We start from the raw sequence: 19,408 nt of genomic DNA on the forward strand, positions 1-19,408 counted from the left end.
GAGTTTAGCGTTGGGTGGGGTTTGTCAAACCCAGTAGTACTACTCAACAGTGACTCGCTATTCTAAATATTAACCGGTTCGATGTGTAGGACTTCAAATGTTTCGTTTGCCACTTAGCCTTTACAAGTGATATATAATTTATAACAAAATCTTAAATGTGTTGTGGAGTATGTTATCTCCCCCAAGTGAAAAGCGTTTGAAAACAGTTTAAAGAGGGGAAAGTGAAACTCACTGTTTGCGAAGAATTTCCCAAATTAAATCACCAAGATGCGCGTCACCGAAAACTCTCTCTAACGTTCTAAAACAACAAAGAGATTTTTCTAAGTGTCGGAATATTATCGAGTCTCTAGACCCGGCACATCATACCTATGCACATAACATGTTTCGTGTTTCGTTCGTGAATCGTGTGTGACTTTAACAAGTGTTTTTGTGACACATCACATGTGTAAGCAATCATATACGTGTCATGTATTCATAACGTACATTACGAGCAATTTTTCCCCGTAAGGGCATTTTGGTCAACAATTAACAATCAACTAGCCATTATTCCCCATAAGGGCATTTTGGTCAAATTATGACAATCAATTAGCAGTTATTCCCCGCAAGGGCATTTTAGTCAAAGCACGACAATTATCTTGCAATCATTCCCCTCAAGGGCAATTTGGTCAAAACACGATAATAAATTAGCAAGTATCATATTTCATGCATTTTCACAAAACTCAGCAGCTAGTTTCACCGAGACAGAAATCCTACTAGAAAGATTGTACTACTTCACCGATCATAGCATCTCAACTAATTTACCAAAAATCATCACAGAAGCACATACGTCTTAGGTTTCCAGAACATATTTTATTACATTTTTATTCCTCATAGTTTTCTCACAATCATCAAATCATTACAGCAAACTCATAACAGTCAGATTCATGCACAACAGAATGTTATTTGCAATTCCCGTTAAACGAAAAATCCAATAAATGCAAGACCACTTGGGTTAGGTCCCTAACTCAATGAGTCAACTTCCAGAAGTGGAACCAACCCAATTGGTCTCGTAGTTCGTGAAATATAATATTTACAAAACAACCTAACAGCAGGTCTAACAGTTCAGCTTTGCACAACGTTTTTGTAAAATCATAAAAGTTAACTTCTACTTGTCCAAAAATTACAAATTTATACTTTATAGAAACTAGACTCAACCTAGTTTACTGCAGTACCAATAATCTCAACCAATTTTCACGTTTACACTTCGTTACAGTCACTTAAACATCATATACACATTCTGTCCAGAAACTGTTTGCATCCAAACTCAACATAATAACAACCTATGGACTATCATGCATTCATATGACCCTCTAGACTCCATAAACACCATCCATGCACATCAATTACATATTACATACTTGATTAGGGTTTGTGTTTGAACTTAAATCAAAGACACAACAATCACCATGCAACAAGATTCAATCTAGTTATCAAATCATCATCCAAATAACAACAATCATATTAACTATATGCACTCATGAAATCGGCCAGCTAGGGTTTGTTATTAACCCAACAAACATCAAAATCAATCAACAAGAATGTAAAGGATGATCAATTATACCTTCCTAGCACCTAGTTCTTCAATCAAACACTTGATTTGGTGTTGTATGTGTGTGTATTGATGGACGGCAGCCAAGGAGAGGTGAGGAGAGGGTTCCGATCGACACTTAGGTTTAGAATAATAATAAGTTAGGGTTAAGGTTAAGGATCTATTTATAAACACACAAGTTACACTCAAGTCCCTCTACTTTCAAGTGTTGTTTTTCTAACTTAACTAACTTAGTTCTTAGTTCTTGTCTAGTATTACACACAATATAATCAAGTAACACATATGTTAACACATAATTATCACATAATTATTGTTTTGACGTTTTTCGTTTATTCATCAATCGTTTGCGTCAACTCGTTTGCGTTTCGGTGCAAATCCCGAAAGACTACACATGTAGTAAGTGTTAAGCGTCATTTAAACCCTAGTTTAAATGTAATGAAGTGTGCGTTATAGATTCAATGATCTTTAAGTTTGAATTGACGGAGTTGAGTTAACAGAGTTAACCTGAAATTGACGATTGTCACATCATTCCCATGTTAAAGAATTTTCGTCCCGAAAATTTGAGTCAAGTCGTGATGAGAGTCTGAAAGAGTAAGAAAAAAAATTTCAGTTTGTCATATCATCCCCTAGTAGAAAGAAATTTCGTCCCGAAATTTAATTCATACCTCCGGTGATGTCTGACGGTTTGCCGAGTTTCGCGGTTTTCTGTGTTTGGTTAGCCCTTCAAAAAGGTGAGGATACTTTTTCATCATTTGATCCTCGCGTTCCCACGTGAACTCCGGTCCACGTCTCGAGTTCCATCGAACCTTAACGATTGGAATTTTGCTGTGCTTGAGCGTTTTGGTTTCCCAATCCAAAACCTCGACTAGTTCCTCAATGAAACGTAACTGTTCATCAACTTGCAGTTCCTCCAAAGGAACTACTTGGGTTTCATCGGACAGGCATTTCTTCAAATTTGATACGTGGAATACATCGTGTACGCCACTGAGTTCTGTTGGTAGGTCCAGTCGGTACGCCACCGGACCAATGCGCTCAGTTATCCGGTACGGACCAACATACCGTGGGTTGAGTTTGTTTCGCTTCCCAAAGCAAACCACACCTTTCCAAGGTGAGACTTTGAGTAACACTCGATCGTTCACTTGAAATTCGAGAGGTTTTCGGCGCTTGTCGGCGTAACTCTTTTGGCGATCTCGTGCTGCTGCCATGCGATTTCGGATTTGAACAATCTTTTCCGAAGTTTCGAGTACCAGTTCTGGACCAGTGATTTGGCTGTCACCCACCTCTGCCCAGCAGAGTGGTGATCGACACTTCCGTCCGTACAGCGCTTCAAACGGCGCTGCCTTAATACTTGCGTGGTAGCTGTTATTATACGAAAACTCTGCCAAAGGTAAGTGGGGTTCCCAACTTTTTCCGAAATCCAAAACGCATGCACGCAACACATCCTCCAGATTCTGAATAGTTCGTTCACTTTGCCCATCCGTCTGAGGATGGTATGCTGTACTCATATCAAGACGGGTGCCTAGTGCGCTTTGAAGCGACTTCCAAAAGTGCGAAGTGAAGCGAGAATCTCGATCGAAAATGATCGAGACAGGCACTCCGTGTCTCGACACTACTTCCTTCATGTAAACACGAGTCAGTCTTTCCATTTTGTCCGTTTCTTTAATCGCTAGGAAGTGTGCCGATTTAGTCAACCAGTCAACGATCACCCAGATGGTATCGCATCCCGTCGGTGTCTTAGGTAAACCCGTAATAAAATCCATTGAGATGTGTTCCCATTTCCACATTGGGAGTTCCGGTTGTTGCAGTAGACCAGATGGTTTCTGGTATTCTATCTTGACTCTGGCACAAGTCAAGCATTTGCTCACGTAGGTGGCAATGTCGGCTTTCATGTTCGGCCACCAGTAAAGTGCCTTTAAATCATGATACATTTTATCTGAGCCAGGGTGGATAGAATATCGGGACTTGTGAGCTTCGTCCATCACTAGAGTTCTCAACTCTCCGTATCGTGGAACCCAAATCCGGTTCTCAAAATATCGGACCCCGTCCGATCTGGTTTCAAGTTGCTTGTTCATGCCCCGCATGAGTTCCGATGGAAGATTGTCATCTTTCAAAGCTTCAAGTTGCGCATCGCGAATCTGATCGGGTAAGCTGGCATGAATCGTGAGTTGCAATGCTCTCACCCGTCTGGGTTTATCTGTTTCTTTTCTGCTGAGGGCGTCGGCCACCACATTGGCCTTGCCAGGGTGGTACTTGATGGCACAATCATAATCTTTGAGCAGCTCGACCCAACGACGCTGTCGCATGTTCAGCTCCTTCTGATCGTAGATATGCTGGAGACTCTTGTGGTCGGTGTAAATGGTAAACTTGGTACCGTACAAGTAATGCCTCCATATCTTAAGAGCAAACACCACAGCTCCAAGTTCCAAATCATGGGTCGTGTAGTTCTTCTCGTGAACCCGTAGTTGTCGAGAGGCGTAGGCTATAACCTTCTCGAGTTGCATCAGCACACAACCGAGACCTTGTATAGATGCGTCACAGTGTACCTCAAAATTTTCCGTTCCCTCGGGGAGGGCTAAAATAGGGGCGCTACAAAGCTTGGTTTTCAACAGTTGAAAAGCGGATTCTTGCGCGTCACCCCAATTGTACTTAGTGCCCTTGTGAGTCAAAGCGGTGAGGGGTTGAGCAATCTTTGAAAATCCCTCGATGAAACGCCGGTAGTAGCCGGCCAGTCCTAGGAATTGTCACACCTCAGTCGGAGTCTTAGGTGCTTCCCAGTTTTTTTTTTGATGGCCTCTACCTTACCGGGATCGACATGGATACCATTCTCGTTGATCACATGTCCTAAAAAGTGAACCTCGCGAAGCCAAAATTCACATTTCGAGAGTTTAGCATACAGTTGTTCCTTCTTCAATAGTTCCAGAATTACCCTTAAGTGCTCTTCGTGGTCAGTCTCGTTCTTGGAGTAGACGAGAATATCATCTATGAAAACAATCACAAACTTGTCGAGGTACGCCTTGCATACTCGATTCATGAGATCCATAAATACGGCTGGTGCGTTGGTTAGGCCAAAAGGCATAACCGAAAACTCGTAGTGACCATACCGTGTTCTGAAAGCCGTCTTTGAGATATCTTCTTCGCGCACTCTAAGCTGATGGTAACCAGATCGCAGATCGATCTTCGAGTAGTAACTCGATCCTTGAAGCTGGTCAAACAAATCATCAATTCGGGGTAAAGGATAACGGTTCTTGACCGTCACCTTGTTCAATTCCCGGTAGTCGATGCACATTCGGAAAGTCCCGTCTTTCTTTCGGACAAACAAGACAGGGGCTCCCCACGGCGATGAGCTAGGTCGGATAAAACCCTTATCCAACAAATCTTGCAACTGAGTGGACAACTCCTGAAGTTCCGCCGGTGCGAGCCGATACGGGGCTCGTGCTATGGGTGCTGCACCGGGTGTCAACTCGATTTGGAATTCGACTTGACGAATAGGAGGGAGTCCGGGCAAATCCTCCGGGAAAACTTCCGGAAAATCTCGCACAACCGGTATATCTTCAATTCGTTTATCCTCCGCGGGTTTCTCAACAATCTGCGTCAAAAATTGCCGGATGACCCTTTCGTAGTTACTTCTGCGCCTTCATAAGGGTAATGACGCTGGTGGTCATGCCGCTTCTCTCACCTCGGACCGAAATGTAATCAAGTAACACATATGTTAACACATAATTATCACATAATTATTGTTTTGACGTTTTTCGTTTATTCATCAATCGTTTGCGTCAACTCGTTTGCGTTTCGGTGCAAATCCCGAAAGACTACACATGTAGTAAGTGTTAAGCGTCATTTAAACCCTAGTTTAAATGTAATGAAGTGTGCGTTATAGATTCAATGATCTTTAAGTTTGAATTGACGGAGTTGAGTTAACGGAGTTAACCTGAAATTGACGATTGTCAAAATAACAACACTCATCAATTTTCTAATATTAAGTGTAGGGTTTCATACTCATCAATAATTATATAACCAAGTTAATTTTTACTAGTCATTCCTAACTTATAATGTAAACAAAGATTTCATGAACATTCAAAGTTTACAAACAAACATCTAGAACATAGTTTTCCAACATGAATGCCTAAACATTTGCAAAACTAACAAGGTTATGTAACATAACAAGCATGAACACCATCAATATCAACTTATAAATTCAACCATATTCTTGAAAGAAAACCACTTTACCAAAACCATGCATAGATAATATATTACATTAATAAGAGTTTCAACATTGTCTAGATAGCAAAAGTAATTAGCCCATAAGGCTTAATACAACTACAATCAAACTAGAAAAAAGCTTACAAAACATGTTCAAGAACAAAGGAATGCAAACTAAGATCAAGCAAGGATTGAAGGATGGAATAATGAATCTTGTGTTGGTGGAGGCCTCCAAGAATCCCCAAAAATTGCTGCGCTTGGTTGGGAGAGAATCCCCAAGACTCCACACACCAAAATGAAGTGAAAACAAGTGTTTATAAGCTTCTGGTCAAAGTGCATGGTCATGCACAAAAAGTGCATGGTCGTGCACTATTTTGGGTAAGTCAAACTTTCACTTTCGGATGCTCAGAGTTGCATGTTCCAAAAAGGTGCACGGTCATGCACAAAAAGTGCATGGTCGTGCATTTCCGGCACTAGCTAGTTCACTTTCAAAATTAATGTGTCTTGTCCTCAGCATCGGATAGTGCACGGGCTCGTGCCCTCGGAAGTGCATGATGGTGCAGTTTCACTTTTGGCACGATAGTAGATGTGCACGGGTTCCAATAAAGGTGCACCATCATGCACATAAAGTGCATGATGGTGAAGTTTCTCAGCATGGTCATGCACTTTCATAGCATGGTCATGCACTTTGGCACAGTATCAGTTGTGCACGGGTTCCAATAAAGGTGCATGGTCATGCACTTTCATAGCATGGCCATGCACTTTGGCATGGTATCAGATGTGCACGGGTTCCAATAAAGGTGCATGGTGGTGCACTAAAAGCGCATGATGGTGCAGTTTGGTCAGCATGGTCATATACTTCCTTAGCATGGTCATGCACCGGCTCAGCATGGTCATGCACTTTCTTAGCATGGTCATGCACTTTTGGCAAATTCTTGATTTTTGTCCGAAAAACGCCATCTTTTCATCGTTTCTTCGTCGGGCGTGCGCCCGGACCTGCAAATTCATAAATAACTCAAATAAGTACTGAATACAACGAATTTGCATGGAGTTTTACCAAAATAAGAGGATAATTTAATGCTAAAAGGTGTACACTTTGTGTTACATCAAACATCCCCATACTTGAACTTTGCTTGTCCTCAAGCATATAAAACAAACTCCACAAAAACAAGAATAACCCGCAAGCAATAATTATTCAAAGTTTTTAAAAGATTTACAAGCAAGCACTATTGATGTTTCCAAACAAGCCTATTAAAAATGAAGACATAGTCTAAAGAACATTACATTTGTTGCCATCACATTGCCACCTTGCAAACCTCACAATGTTCACTTATACACTCGGCTATATTTAGTGATCATACATGTAATATTGTATGTTGAGAACACTCGTTGCCAAGACGATGACCAAACAAAGCATAGGCTTGTTTAAGGCTCAAATCTAACCGACACATACATAGCATAAAACACGAGTACTTGAGGGTTGTAATTTGGCTTAGGGTTAGGGTGATGAATTTTTGGGAAAAGTGACTAAAAGGCTAGAAAATCCGGAACTAAGCTAGCTATAAATGAAAAGTAACTACTAACTAAACCAAGTGGTCTAAATGAACCGAGAGCTAACGAACCAAAAATTGCCCTTTGAAATCAAACTTCATCAATATGGGATGAACCAAATTTCTTATTCTTCTCTTCTTTTCTTGTAACAATTTTTTTTTCTCCTTTTTTTTTGGTTTTTTTTTGCATAAAGACTATACAAATGAATACAAACTAATAAAACACTTTGGGAGATAGCATTGTGCTTCTAATATTCCCAAGTGATAAAATACATGAAAATGAAATGAAAAACAAACTAACTTAGCCGAACCGGATTTCTAACAAAAAATGGGTGAAAAATAAAAGGCTTTATGACTAAGTGGGCGATAAAAATAGTGCGAAAAATAAAAACACGGGAAAAGGCTAAACATGGGCTACTAGGGGAATAATATGGGTAAGGGATATATAAGTGAAAAATGGCTAGACATGGGTTTATCCTAAATTCCTCAAATGGTTTATACTATGTATGTGTATATGGTTTGAAATGCATGCCAAAAACAAGTTCTACTTGCAATAATCACCCGGCTCACTCAATTGCCCGCAAAAACATGAGCAAAAACAACTGACGAGGCTAACTCACGGAAACGGGCGGAATGGGTAAATTTTGCAAAGTAAGAATGTGAATCTTTTTTTTGTCATGTTTAAATGTATGCCTTTTTAAAGATTTTCGGCTTGAATGTCTTAATGATTTGTGCTTCAGGACAATGCAATTAAAGTTTGAATTAAAAATTGCTTAATGGTTATTATTTGTTACAAAAAACTATTTAGAAGTTTTGCAAAAAAAAAAAATTAATTAGTTTTAGATAAACAAAGTTCAAATTCCCTCCCCACACTTGAATTGTACAACGCCCTCGTTGTACAACTATAAAAGTAAGTGCAAAAGAGAGAACAGAAAACTCCTCTGAAATTTTCAGTAATTTGCCAAAACCAAAGACCCGGCAACGCGCGAAAGCATCCAAAGCTAAAGAAACCAAAACATGCCACTGACATACTAACAAACACATTATAAACCCATCATATATAATAAAAGCATCCAACAAACATCATCCCAAAACCAACATAATCCAAACCATCAATATATAGTTTGCAACAAAACAAAGCACTTAAAAAAACACACAAATGGGCTGCACCAACGAGGGAAAACAGTGCAACCCTATGTACTACCATAACCAAAACACATGAAAATCCTAAACATGCTACATTTCGCAACAGTCAATAGCTAGACTCACAACCCCTTATTAACGGGTGGCTCTTTGATATTGAAAATTGTTATACGACCCGTTTAGTTTGATGAGTTTACCAAGGGTTTGTAAGAAATTGATGGTAAACATAAAAAGTGTTTTAGAAAAAATAAATAAACGGGTCATGCCACCAACACTTAAATTTACCCGGACCAAACCTGATACATTTTATGTAGTGAAGAAGGCGATCATTTCGGCATTTCTTTATACTTTTGATGTGTTCATATGACCATTGACACGCCTTGAACTGTGGTTGGTTCGGATTTCTCCATGCCCTCTCCCGTGGTGTTTTTGATCTGGGTGGCTATCCACCATCATGCTCATCCATGGTCGGACATTCTTTATTGCAAGGTAGTGAATCGGATGTCACCATAGTTATTGGTTTGTTGGTGAACCCACTCACTTGCAAATTTTCTTTTTGGTGCGGTTCTTTCTTGACTTCCATGATTGGTTTTCCAAATAATAATGCTTCTAATTCATTAAGATCACCAATTGGGTCAAAATCTTCTTCATTCACTTCCATGAGTGGTATACCCAACAACTCGTCCCCAAACTCGTCATCCCAAGAAGGAATAATATGAACCGGAGGTGGGACTTTTGCGGTACTTTGTGAGCTTGAAATTTGCACTTCGTCCATTATGGTCTCCGGTTCTTGAGCTTTCTCCAACACAACAATGGATGAGGATTTTGGTTCGTTAATTTCATCATCATCATTATCATCCCAATATACAGTGTGATTCGTGTTGCAAGGCAAACTCTCCCGACGATAGTTAGCACAAAGTTCATTGATAACGATACTTTGGGCCTCTAATCTACGGAGTTGTTCCTCGGATTCACGAGTATCGAGTATCGGTAGCGGTATCCCAATATCATGCATGCCTTTTTCGAGCATCGCGTCCTAACATTTCATTCTTTGTGCCCAATACTCTCGAAATCCCGTGCTAAGATCGAGTTGGGAAGGTGGTATGTTGGGACCCTCAAATGGTTGTGAATAAGGGTAAGGTTCTTCATTAAAATTGGTGGGACACCCAGGTGAATAATAACAATCATGTGTGTGATGGGGTTCCCCACATATCTCGTACCAAACCTCCATGTGATAATTCCCGTCATCATAATGGTATCCTTCACAATAATCTCCATAGTAGTGCTGCTCCATAGGTATCACTGCAAGGAACACTCAAACAAAAAGGATCACGGGAACCAAATATATATGAAGAAAAATAAACTAAATATTGAATAAAGCAAAAGATATAAAAATAAAAAATAATAAAAATACACAAAGTGGCTACGGAAATAAAAAAGTTAACTAAACAAGTAAAAGACACTAAAATTTGAAAAAAAAAGATGAATAAAAAAAGGAAATAAAGTAAAATAAATTAGACCGAAAATATAAACAAGGCTCAACCGAATACTTGGATCGTTCTCAAAAATTCACCGTATCCCCGGCAAAGGCGCCAAAAACTTGACGTGTGTGAATATATATATAAATATTTAAGTAAAAGTTCCACACAAATTGGGTTTTAAAATAGGTTTTCACCTACAAATAAACCACACACGAAAGGAAAGTGTACCTATCGTTTGTAATAAAGTGTCGGTAAGAACCGAGTATCAATCCATGGACACGACAACTTTTTAGTACTAAATCTTTGTAAATGACCAACCGAACAAATAAATCTTGATTTGGATATTTAACTAATTAAACTGGCATACAATGAAAACAAAGCAAGTAAAAATACACGAAAAACAATCAATCCAACAAACTACCTAGACAAGAATCCACTCTACTAACATGACAAAATAGCAATGATATGGTAAAACATCATGAATCTAAACATAAATACTATATTTCAATAAAGCAACCTAATACTAACAAATAATCATCATGATGGGTTTTCAATCAAGAGATAAACATAGACTAACTTGTTTGTCAAAACAACAAAGTCTCATAATCAAAGAAAAGCTAACATGAACAACATTCTAACCACCTAAGATTACACTAAAGTAGCCAAATTCATGAAATTAATATAAACTTATGAAACTTTAACTAGCAAGTCATCACTGACGTGTGTGAATATATATATAAATATTTAAGTAAAAGTTCCACACAAATCGGGTTTTAAAATAGGTTTTCACCTACAACTAAACCACACACGAAAGGCAAGTGTACCTGTCGTTTGTAATAAAGTGTTGGCAAGAACCGAGTATCAATCCATGGACACGAAAACTTTCTAGTACTAAATCTCTGTAGATGGTCAACCGAACAAGTAAATCTCACTTTGAATTTTAATTAACTAAACTAGCATACAATGAAAATAAGCAAGTAAAAACACAAGAACACAATCAATCCAACAAACTACCTAGACATGAATCCACTCCACTAATATGATAAAATAGTAATGATATGGTAAAACATCATGAATCCGAACATAAATACTAGATTACAATCAAGCAACCAAATACAAGCAAATAATCATCATGAAGGGTTTTCAATCAAGAGATAAACATAGACTAACTTGTTTGTCAAAACAACAAAGTCTCATAATCAAAGGAAAGCTAGTATGAACAACATTCTAACCACCTAAGATTACACTAAAGTAGCCAAACTCATGAAATTAATATCAACTTATGAAACTTTAACTAGCAAGTCATCACCAAGTCAAGAATCATAACAACACTCATCAATTTTCCAATATTAAGTGTAGGGTTCCATACTCATCAATAATATTATAATCAAGTTAATCTTTACTAGTCATTCCTAACTTAGTAATGTAAACAAAGAAAACATGAACATTCAAAGTTTACAAACAAACATCTAGAACATAGTTTTCCAACATGAATGCCTAAATATTTGTAAAACTAACAAGATTATGCAACTCTAACAAGTATGAACACCATCAATATTATCTTATAAATTCAACCATATTCTTGAAATAACACCAATTTACCAAATTCATGCATAGATAATATATCACATTAGCAAAATCTTCAACATAGTCTAGATAGCAAAAGTAATTTACCCATAAGGATTAATACAACTACAATCAAACTAGAAATAAGCTTACAAAACATGTTCAAGAACAAGGAAATACAAACTAAGATCAAACAAAGATTGAAGATTGGAAAGAGGATCTTGAGGATGGTGGAAGCCTAACAAGATGCTTGCAAAATGAGTTAAAATCACCAATTATTTGAGAGAGTTCTAAAAATTGGGTTAAAACTCTTCTCGCTCCCCTGTATTGTGAACGGCTCTCTTTTAATATAGAAAGTGAGACATGATCATGTTTGTAAAGAGACATGGTCATGTTCAAGCAAAATGCAAATCTAAGCCTCTGATTGGTTCTTTGGTATCCAAGAAAACTATTCCCCTTTTGATTGAAGTTACTAGGCATGGGAATACAACTTGACATAAGCTAGATTTGGTAAACATGAATTCCTAAAGAAAAAGGCAGCCTGCGACTTCTCTTGAAAAAGGCAGGCGCTACTTCTAATGTAGAAAGGAGGGACATGATCATGTCATTACAAAGACATGGTCATGTTTGTGTAGTTCAGGATTATATTATGGAACATGGTCATGTTTGTTTATTAGCATGATCATGTTTGCATTGTAACTCCAATTTTCCCTAGCTACTCCTCCAGACTCCTCCAAAATCCTCATTATTCACAACCAACCCCTGGAATTTCACAATTCAATATATTAGTATATATTCCCACAATTTTTCATTAAATTTCCACTAAGAGTGTAGAAAATGAGGTGAAAGATGTGCAATAAATATGTATAAATTTGGGCACATCAAACATCCCCACACTTAAACTTTGTTTGTCCTCAAACAAATGAAACAAACTCCATAATCGCAAGAATAACCCGTAAGCAATATTCATTCAAAGTTTTAAAGAATTTACAAGCAACCACTATTGATGTTTCCAAACAAGCCTAATAAATATGAAGACATAGTCTAAAAAACATTACATTAATTGTCATCACATTCCCACCTTGCAATCCTCACAATGTTCACACACACTCGGCTATATTTAGTGATCATACATGTAATATTGTATGTTGAGAACACTCGATGCCAAGACGATGACCAAACAAAGCATAGGCCTGTTTAAGGCTCAAATCTAACCGACACATACATAGCATAAAACACGAGTACTTAAGGGTTGTAATTTGGCTTAGGTTTAGGGTGAGGAATTTTTGGGAAAAGTGGCTAAAAGGCTAGAAAATCCGGAACTAAGCTAGCTATAAATAAAAACTAACTAACTAAACCAAGTGGTCTAAACGAACCGAGAGCTAACGAACCAAAAATTGCTCTTTGAAATCAAACTTCATCAATATGGGATAAACCAAATTTCTTATTCTTCTGTTCTTTTCTTGTAACATTTTTTTTTCTTTTTTTTTCTTTCTTTTTTTTTGCATAAAGACTACACAAATGAATACAAACTAATAAAACACTTTGGGAGATAGAATTGTGCTTCTAATATTCCCAAGTGATAAAATACATGAAAAAGAAATGGAAAACAAACTAACTTAGCCGAACCGGATTTCTAACCAAAAATGGGTGAAAAATAAAAGGCTTTATGGCTAAATGGGCGATAAAAAATAGGGCGAAAAAGAAAAACACGGGAAAAGGCTAAACATGGGCTACTAGGGGAATAATGTGGGTAAGGGAAATATAAGTGAAAAATGGCTAGACATGGGTTTATCCTAAATTCCTCAAATGGTTTATACTATGTATGTGTATATGGTTTGAAATGCATGCCAAAAACAAGTTCTACTTTGCAATAATCACCCGGCTCACTCAATTGCCCGCAAAAACATGAGCAAAAACAACTGACGAGGCTAACTCACGGAAACGGGCGGAACGAGTAATTTTTGCAAAGTAAGAATGTGAAATCCAGAAAGCTGCCAGAATGTGACTCCCAAGACTCGGCAATGTGGCAATCCAAATACCCGACCATGCAACCGCGAGCGTCCAACAACCAACCTGGCAAAGCAACCAAAGCAAACCAAAACAAACCAAAACATGCCCATGACATGCTCAATAAACACAACAATCTCAAATCCATACCATAACAAAAGAACCAAATCCACAATACAATCCATGAAATAGTCTACACACCAACAAAGTACTACACAAATAAACATAAGCACAAAGTAACACTAAACACATAAAAAAACTTTGAAATTCCTAAACATGCTAAATTTTGAAGGAGTCGATAGCTAGACTCACGCTCCCCACACTTATTTCATGGGGTGGATGACGAGAACCTCCAATGCAACCTCGACCGGCTCACCCAAATAGTGTTTCAAACGGTGACCGTTCACCTTGAAGATACTTCCATCTTCATGGCCGATCTCAACGGTACCATAGTCGGATACTTGCCTCACACTAAAGGGGCCGGACCATCGGGATTTCAATTTACCGGGGAATAAACGAAGGCGAGAATTGTAAAGCAACACACGATCGTCCACTTGGAATTGTTTGTGGTTCTTCAAGCGGGCGTCATGGAGCCTTTTGATCCTCTCCTTGTAAATTTTCGAATTCTCATAAGCTTGGCCTCTCAATTCCTCAAGCTCATGAATCTGACCAAACCTGTTTTTGCCCGCACATGCAAGATCAAGATTAGCACTTTTCAAAGCCCAATAGGCTTTATGCTCGAGCTCAACAGGGAGATGACACGCTTTCCCGTACACCAATATAAATGGTGTCGTACCGATCGGTGTTTTGTAGGCAGTACGGAAAGCCCACAATGCGTCATCCAGCTTCTCGGACCAATCCTTACGGTTTTGACTAACCGTCTTTTCAAGGATTATTTTGATACCCCGATTGGTTACCTCGACCTGCCCGCTCGTCTGCGGGTGATATGGTGTAGAGAAACGATGATAAACACCATATCGAGACAATGCCTTTTCCAACTGGGCATTACAGAAATAAGTCCCACGGTCACTGATCAATGCTTTAGGGGCACCAAAGCGAGAAAACAGCTTCTTCAAGAATTTCACCACCGACCTAGCGTCATTAGTGGCCAAGGCTTGCGCCTCGGCCCACTTTGAAACATAGTCAACGGCTACTAGGATGTAACGGTATCTAAAAGAAGTCGGGAAAGGTCCCATGAAATCGATGCCCCACACATCAAAAACCTCGCAAACCTGAATCGGTCGCTGGGGCATCTCGTCTCGTGATGAGATGTTGCTTGCCCTTTGGCAAGCATCACATGACTGCACCATGTCATGAGCATTACGGAAGATGGTTGGTCAAAAGAAACCGGCGTCAAAGACCTTCTTTGCGGTGGATGTGGCTCCATGGTGTCCTCCGGTCGGGCCCTCGTGGCAGTGACTCAGGATTTTGCGTGCTTCATCACCATACACGCACCTACGCACGAGCTGATCGGCTCCGACAGGAAATAAATAGGGATCCTCCCAAAAATAATGCTTAACATCAGAAAAGAACTTCTTATTTTGCTGGTGAGTAAGGCCCTTTAAAACGATCCCACTCGCCAGAAAATTTGCAATGTCCGCGAACCAAGGATGATCATCATCTCGTGTCTCAATATGCATGAGGAACTCGTGGGGAAAATTGTCATTTATGTGGACCCCACTTGTTCTGATGAAGCTGAGCACTCAAGACGAGAGAGATGATCGGCCGTGACATTCTCAGCGCCCTTTTTTTCACGAATCTCAATGTCAAACTCCTGCAGCAATAAAATCCAATGAATGAGTCTCGGCTTCGCATCTTGCTTAATGAAAAGATAACGAAGTGCTGCATGATCCGTGAACACGATGGTCTTAGAAAGGACAAAATAAGACCGAAATTTATCGAATTCAAAGACGACCGTAAGGAGCTCTTTCTCGGTAGTCGTGTAATGCTCCTGCGCGTCATTCAGAGTCCTGCTCGCATAGTAAATCGGGTCCCGCCTTTGACCTAAAACCGCCCCGAATGCAAAATCACTAGCATCACACATCAACTCAAAAGGAAGAGTCCAGTCGGGGGCTACCATGATAGGAGCGTTTACCAATTTCTCCTTCAACAACTCAAATGCACGAAGGCACTCAGAGGAGAAAATGAACGGGGCATCCTTCTCGAGGAGCTTAGTCATCGAGCGGGCGATTTGGGAAAAGTCCTTTATGAATCGCCTATAAAAACCCGCGTGACTAAGAAAACTCCTAATATACTTCACCGAATTTGGTGGCGGAAGCTTAGAAATGGTATCAATTTTTGCTCGATCGACCTCAAGCCCCGCCTGTGAAATCTTATGCCCTAATACAATGCCCCCTTCACCATGAAGTGGCATTTCTCCCAATTAAGAACAAGGTTGGCCTCTTCGCACCTGGCCAACATTTTCTCCAAATTTCTCAAACAATGATCAAAAGAACTCCCAAAAACAGAAAAGTCATCCATGAAAACCTCCATGGAGTCCTCGATCATATCATGAAAAATCACCACCATACATCTCTGAAACGTGGCTGGGGCATTACACAATCCAAAGGGCATCCGCCGGTAGGCGAATGTGCCATAGGGACATGTGAATGTCGTCTTCTCCTGATCCTCATGAGAGATGGGGATCTGAAAATATCCCGAGAAGTCGTCAAGAAAACAATAGAACATTTTTCCCGACAGTCGTTTTAACATCTGATCAATAAAGGGGAGGGGAAAATGATCCTTTCTCGTAGCGTCATTTAGTTTGCGGTAATCAATGCAAACTCTCCATCCTGTGACAGTACGAGTAGGAATTAACTCGTTTTTCTCATTCATCACAACCGTCATACCGCCCTTTTTCGGGACAACCTGCACAGGGCTCACCCATGGGGAATAAGAGATTGGATAAATCAATCCAGCATCTAGTAGCTTGATGACCTCTTTCTTCATAACGTCTTGCATATTAGGGTTGAGACGCCTTTGATGCTGCACCACAGGTTTGTACTCCTCCTCCATCAAGATCTTATGGGTACAAAAGGATAGATTGATCCCTTTTATATCCATGATCTTCCAAGCGATTGCATGCTTGTGCCTTTTGAGAACCCTAAGCAATTTAACCTTCTCCTCACTCGACAAACTCGAAGAAATGATAACAGGCAAGCGGGAGCTATCCTCTAAAAAGGCATACTCCAAATGGGATGGAAGTTCCTTTAGATCAATGGATGGTAGGTCCTCAACAGAAGGTTTTGCCTTAGGCTCGGCAACGCGATCAACATCCTCAATTTTCTCCAAACACTTAGGAGGCTCGTGGCCTACACCATAGACCGACCTCCTCAACTAGAGGCTCAATGACAAGGTCAGAACCATCTCCACTAATCAACTGAGTATCCAGAGAACTCTCCTCACACGTATCCTGAAGATGTTCACACACACAAGAATCAATGGTATCAATGTAAAGTATGTCATCATGATCCTGTGGGTGTCGCATGGATTTCCCAATATCAAAGGTCACTTCCTCGTCTCCAACTATAAGAGAGAGCTCTAGCAATGGCTAGGAAAGGACGACCTAGGATAAGTGGTACATTTTTATCCTCATCCATGTCTAAGATCACAAAATCGACAGGAAACACGAATTTGTCGATTTTCACAAGCATACTCTCAACTATACCGCGAGGATATTTCACAGAACGGTCGGCAAGCTGGATGCTCATGCGAGTAGGCTTAGGCTCACCTAGGTCTAGTTTGGAAAAAACGGAATAAGGCATCAAGTTTATGCTAGCACCTAGGTCGGCTAAAGCATTACTAACCGACAAACTACCGATCAAACAAGGAATGGTGAAACTGCACGGATCGGTCATTTTTTTGGTCAGTTTATTCTGAAGGACCGCGGAACACTCCTCATTCAAAGTCACACAAGGAAGCTCCTCCAATTTCTTCTTATTCGAGAGGACCTCTTTCAAGAACTTAGCATACTTCGGCATTTCTTTCAAGGCATCAAGGAACGGAAGATTAATGTGTAACTGCTTAAAAAGCTCTAAGAATTTCCCGTACTGCTCTTCCATCTTCTGCTTCTTCAAACGGCCTGGGTATGGAATGGGAGGAACATAAGTCCCAATTGGCTCACTGGGTTGTGCGGTACTTGCTGGGTCTAGCCTCGATTTCACCTCACCAGGAGTCTCAGTCTCGATCTCATCAGCAATCGGTTTTGGTGTAGAAACCGATGCATCAACAGGAATGGTAGTCCTACCACTCCTCAGGGTAATAACCTTAGCCTCAGCATTTGGATTCCTTTCGGTGTTACTAGGAAGGCTACCCTGCTGTCTCTCAGAGAGGAGTTGAGCAATCTGTCCAACTTGATTTTCGATGGTTTGCATGGACGCTTTCTGTTTCCTCAACTCAAGATCGTGCCTCTGGAGAGTCTCATCAATTTTTAGGTTCCTTTGCTCGGCCAATTTATTTGAGGTCTCAGTCTTAACCAAAAGTTAGGATAAAAGGCTTTCAACACTAGTCCCCCCACCTGACTGATTACCACTGCTGGAACCTTGAAATTGAGGCTTTTGCTGGTAAGATTGATTTTGGGTTTGACTTTGATAATTTAGCTTTCTGTCAAAACCCGATGGCATTTGATTTTAATTGCTACCACCATCTTTCCAGCTGTAATTGGGTTGGTTTCTCCATCCTGGGTTGTAGGTGTTGCTGTAGGCATTGTTTTGGCGGCCCAGAAAGTTAACATCCTCCACCACCATGGCCTGCTGGTACTGACTGGTTTGGTGTTTTCCGTCACACACACCACAACGAGAACTAGATTTGACAAGATCAGATTGCATTTGGTCAAATCTTTTGGAAAGAGCTTCTAACTGGGTGGAGACAAGGGTGCTCGAATCAACGTGATGAACACCCTTAGAGGAAGGAATACTACGAGGTGGATTATACGCGAAACTCTTCTTAGCGGCTTTCTCTAAGATATCAAGCGCCTCATTTGGGGTACACCTACTGAAATCTCCTCCCACAACTTGATCGACAGCCTGCTTTTGTGCCCCGGATACAGCGTCAAAGAATGTACGGCACTGAAGCCGCGACTCAAACCGTGATGAGGGCATTTTCTCAACAAGCCCTTGAACCTCTCCCATGCGGCATGGAGTGACTCGTCATCATCGACACGAAAACCAGTGATGTTTGCTCGGAATTTAGCAGTTTTATCGGGTGGGAAATATTGAAGAAGAAACTGCTCAACTAATTGATTCCAAGTGGTGATGGAACCGGAAGGGAGTGCCTCTAACCACTCTATAGCAGACCCGCGAAGTGAGAATGGAAAAAGTCTAAGTCTCACGGCATCATCAGAACAATTAGTAATTTTGAATGTCACACATAATCGAAGGAAATGTGAAACGTGAGCATGAGGGTCCTCGTTCTGGAGACCATGAAAAAAAACGGAATTTTCAACCATATGAATGATGCTCGACTTGATCTCGAAACTCACTGGAATCTCGGGCTGCGTGGCGCTGCTGCATAACCTTCAAGTGATGGTGTGGCAAAGTCGTCCATGTGACCTTGATCGTTCGGGTCCGCCATCTCTTCTTCTTCTACCTCGGGGGTGTCGGTATCCTCCACTTCTTCGTTTTCAATGACCTCGGCGACCTCGCGTGCTCTCATCCTCAAACCTTCTCGAAGATGTCGCTCAGGCTCAGAAAGGGGTGAAACAAGCTCAGGACCGGACGTGGTGGACATTCATCACCCGGAAGAACGCGGAATGGAAAAAGAACAAAGACACGGAAACTAACTAGAAACTAAACTAAAATAAAAATAAGATGAATAAAAATGAAATAAAATAAAATAACATAGATCAAAAATATCAACAAGGCTAATCAAAG

At 40.2% G+C, this 19,408-nt stretch overlaps 1 non-coding gene and 1 pseudogene across 1 annotated transcript; one reads left to right on the plus strand and one right to left on the minus strand.

Moving 5' to 3' along the window:
• Nucleotides 1-13,546: 13,546 nt before the first annotated feature.
• Nucleotides 13,547-17,911, minus strand: LOC143576313 (uncharacterized; annotated as a pseudogene).
• A 708-nt stretch (nt 17,912-18,619) lies between these two features.
• Nucleotides 18,620-18,726, plus strand: LOC143576320 (small nucleolar RNA R71). The gene has a single exon (XR_013142927.1). It is a non-coding gene; the product is annotated as a small nucleolar RNA R71 (small nucleolar RNA).
• Nucleotides 18,727-19,408: the final 682 nt, after the last annotated feature.

The sequence above is a fragment of the Bidens hawaiensis genome, unplaced genomic scaffold (assembly GCF_021521415.1).
Source record: "Bidens hawaiensis isolate Kalapana, Puna unplaced genomic scaffold, B.hawaiensis_p1.1 tig00028064_1, whole genome shotgun sequence".
Classification (NCBI taxonomy): Eukaryota; Viridiplantae; Streptophyta; class Magnoliopsida; order Asterales; family Asteraceae; genus Bidens; species Bidens hawaiensis.